Source organism: Papaver somniferum, chromosome 4, assembly GCF_003573695.1.
Source record: "Papaver somniferum cultivar HN1 chromosome 4, ASM357369v1, whole genome shotgun sequence".
In the NCBI taxonomy this organism is placed as follows: domain Eukaryota; kingdom Viridiplantae; phylum Streptophyta; class Magnoliopsida; order Ranunculales; family Papaveraceae; genus Papaver; species Papaver somniferum.
In genome coordinates this window covers 157,645,506-157,650,082 of record NC_039361.1, presented here as the reverse complement: position 1 = coordinate 157,650,082, position 4,577 = coordinate 157,645,506, and positions in this window count along the sequence as shown.

Genomic DNA, 4,577 nt, shown 5'->3' with positions numbered 1-4,577 from the left:
AATTTAAATAAAGAAGGGATTTCCTATTTTGAAGCCACGCATGGAAAGATGCAACCAGGCTCGCAATAGCAGGCTGCACGGTGCCAATATTCCGCGCCACGCCGTGCCATCCAATAGTCCGCGCCACTCCAAATCCGAGCCGATCCAATGCTAACGGCTCATTCCAAGCCGATCCAATGCTAACAGCTCATTCCAAGCCAATCCAATGCTGGAGGCTCCACTTAGCGCCGAGTCTATGCCGACGGCTCCGTTCCACATTCTCAAGTCTAGCCCGGATGGCACACAACCATTCCAGGCCGACGCCAGCATTCCAGGCTGATGCCAATATTCCGCATCTCAAGCAGCAACCGCCCCTACCATTTCGCGGCCTAGACAGCAGCACCACGAGCAGAACTTACGGAAAGCCTCCATCACAAGAATCACAGATTCTCAAAACACTCCCAAAAAGGTTAGACGGATCTTCCTGACCATCTCTTCATGACTTGCCGTTTCAATTTTGTCCTTGTCTCTCACCATCTTATGCTTACCTCGCAACAAAGCCCCTGTTCCGAGCTAAGCAGGGGACTTAATATTGATGGTGATTTTTGGCTTAGGGTTAAAATCGTAAAACCTTAGTCAAACAGTGATGTCACACTTAAGTAATAATGTCGCCACTAGCACATTTATTGATCCATTCAACATGTCTGCGTAAAATTACCGGGGTACCTTTTTTTTTATGTATATGCCATGCTCCACGGCAGAGACCTCAGTACTGACTATCATCATCTCTACACATGCCATCCGCGCATGCTAGCAAACCGTGCCAATGGCATGCTATGCCAGCCACATCTCCATGCCAAAGGCATGACAACCATGTCAGCCGCACCACCGTGCCAATGACATACCATGCCAGCCACATTTCCGCGCCAAAGGCATGCCAACCATGCCAGCCGCACTACCGTTCCAATGGCATACCATGCCAGCCACATCTCCGTTCCAAAGGCATGCAAACCATGCCAGCTGCACCACCGTGCCAAAGGCATGCCATGCCAGCCACATCTTCGTGCCAAAGGCATGCCAACCATGCCAGCCGCACCACCGTGCCAATGGCATGCCATGCCAGCCACACATCCGCGCCAAAGGCATGACAACCATGCCAGCCGCACCACCGTGCCAATATCATCCCATCCCAGCCACATCTCCACGCCAAAGTCATGCCAACCATGCCAGCCACACCACCGTGCGAGTGGAATGCCATGCCAGCCACATCTCCGCGCTAAAGGCATGCCAACCATGCCAGCCACACCACCGTGCCAGTGGAATGCCATGCCAGCCACATCTCCGCGCCAAAGGCATACCAACCATGCCAGCCGGACCACCGTGCCAATGGCATGCCATGCCAGCCACATCTCCGCGCCAAAGGCATGCCAACCATGCCAGACGCACCACCATGCCAATGGCATGCCATCCCAGCGACGTCTCCGTGCCAAAGGCATGCCGACCATGCCAACCGCACCATCGTGCCAATGTCATGCCATGTGATAGACACATTTTTGTGTCTAATTTGATCTCAATACTATATATTGTTGGCACTTGATTTTGTACTAATTTTGTTATTTTATGTATTTGTAGGTATTTTTTTGGAAATAAATATTTTTGGAAAATTCGGCTCGAAAAGTTGATTTTGTCACCCGGAGGACAAGTGTTATTCGGACTCTCGCTTTTGGATAAGGGGTAACCTAATTACTAAGGGGCATCCCCCAGGTCACCCCAAGGCAGCTGCTATTCACACCCCAGTTCTGGTTAGGGGAAGGACATCTTCTTCCCAAATTCAAAAACCAAAAATTGGCGGGAAAAAAATATATCAACTGGCAGATGTTTGTTGGAATTTTTGAACGTGTTCTAGGGCGATTCAATGGCTGATTTTTGGTAGGAAGTTGTGTTATGTCCTATCAAACACGTTTTGGGCTTTTGGTTCGATCAAATTTGGCCATAATTAGCTGGACAATTTACGGAAGCAAAACAGGGAAACACGGGTTGGACACGGGATTGGAGAAGATTTGAGCGTGTTCTGATCATGCATGAGGGCTCTAGCAACGTTGTGGGTCGTGTGTAAACACTTCTAGAGTGACCAGGATGGAAATCTATGCGTACCAGAGCAAGAATGTAAAGAAAATATTCCCAAGAATATTTTTCTTTACTTCCGAGTTAAAGAGAATTATATGGAGTGAATGAGCGAGATTCGATGGGTCTGTTGGCTATAAATATGTTTCTATGGTTTCCTAGAAGGGTTGTGGAGAGTTTTGGGAAGCTTTGGAGGCTACATAGTGAAGAAAAATCAAGTTGCAGAGCCACCATTTCTGCTGCTGCAACTCAAGAACACGAAGAACATTGGACAACCAGAGACAGTTGTTCATTCTACAGCAACAACGACTGTCAACTGTGGGTCGTAGTACTCTATATACTACAACACTTTTCATTTATCGTTCTTTGTAACGGTGTTTGCAACAATTATAAACGTTGCAAACACCCGATTTTCATTATTATCTCCATTTCATCATTTGTACACCTCTTTTGAGCAATGAAAAATTCCTTTGAGCGTGTTTCCAATATGCGGAGTTAGAACCCATCACTGGGACGACGGAGGAGGCCGAGCTTCATACATGGGTAATTTTGTTAATTCTTTTTAAGACTTTTGCATTAAAAATTAATTGAAATATGATTTAATTAAATTGGTTGTTATTTGATTAGATGGGTCATGCTTAGCTTAGGTGATTTGATGTTCCATGCTTAACATTTACAATCAATGTTTTGAGAATCTACTTTGGCAAAATAAGAGTCCATATAATTTATGTTTTGAGCGATTATTGTTGAGAATAAATCATTGAGCCCTATGTTATGAAAATTGGCCGAATCATTAGTCCCAGTACCTCTCTACCAATTTGTCAATATTTTTGTATATATATTTTTAAATCTAAAAATCCATCACCTTCACAAGTTCGAGTTTGAACGATACCCCTTACCACCACAACTACAACCCACGAAAAATCTATAATCATTTTGGCGCCGCCGACGCGGATTTGTGCTTAGGTATAATTTTTAGGTGTTTATTATTTTTTATTATTTTATTTGTTCCTTTTTACGTTTCTTTTTGTGTCTTTGATTTACAGGTTCGAAGTGGAATACTAAGGACTTGGGAACAAAAAGCTTAAAGCTAAAAGCTAAGGGAGAAGAAAAAAAAAAGACATAATTTTTTTTTTAGGATTTAATATTTATTATTATTATTATTTATTTTTTTCTGTATATAGCTTTTATTTATTTTTTTTAGAATTTGTAAATAGGCATTTTTTTCATAATTTTTGTAATTTTTTTGGACTTTTTATTTGGACTTTATTCTGGACTTTTGGACATTTTTTTAAACCCTACGGAAGGGTTATATAATTAAAAAAAAAATATTATATAAACTGTGTGCAGGGAAGGACGACGATTACTATATCGTCTCGGCCCCTCGGGTTCGCATACGGCATAGGAGTCGTGGCCCGAGTCGACGACAACGGTTCATCCCCCGTCTGGTACGGGAGGTAAGTCCATCGAAACACTCGCGAATCTCTTGTAAGCGAGTTACTGTATTCCTTAAGGTGATAATTGTTTGAGGACGAACCGGACTGTCTTTATTTTCCTAGTAAAGGGCAAGGCCTGGCCTAAACAAGATAAGGGTTCGGATTTCATCACCGTTCTCTTCTTGCCCGCCTTAGGAAAACCAAACCTAACGCGAACCCAAGCTTAAAATTTGGAATAGAACGAGACCGATAGGGTAACGAGCTTAATAGGAAACTCGTTCGAAAAATATTGGTTGCTCTTTAAGCACACTCCAAAGTTCATGATGGTTTCTGTGAGTTGAATGCGTGACTGCGCCGCCTTGTGATAGCGGTGAGGCCTTGCGTATCCAAGCTCCACTGAGCTTCCCTCGCCTCAATTCAACTTACTTTGACTCGGATTGATTCCAGAGGGGTTTGCTCAAATTGCAACGAATTCCCTTTCGAAAGATAGAAGCTGGTCTAGAAACAATCTAAGTGGAGCCATCATGCTTTTTGTTTGCTAGAAATCTTTAGGTTTGTTTTGGTGGAGTCGAGTCGGCCTTGTTTGTGGTTGTGTAGAATTCCCTTGCAATTAAGAATGTCGAGCTGGTATGATAGAAGCCAATACAATGAATATCGACCTGAATTTGAATATGGACATCATCCTTTTTATGACCATGTTGGAATAGTGGTTGGGAACGCCATCCTTTGGAAGGATATGGGTCATACCCTGGTGATCCCAATTACTATCCACACATTCATCAGTCTTACGAGCAAGAAGATTATAGTACTAGTTCTTCGTCTCTAGGGGAGACAATCAAACTATTGAAAACTAGTCCCTATTATGATCCTTCTGAACCTGTTCTTCCTCTAGAAGAGTCTCTCAAACAATTAACTGAGAATACAAATAGTTTTGTGTTAGAAATGAATAAACAAAATGCACCCATGAGTGAACCTTTTATACACAATACCATAAGGAAGCCATGTGAGTCGATTCAAAAGCTTTTATTAGAGGCCCAG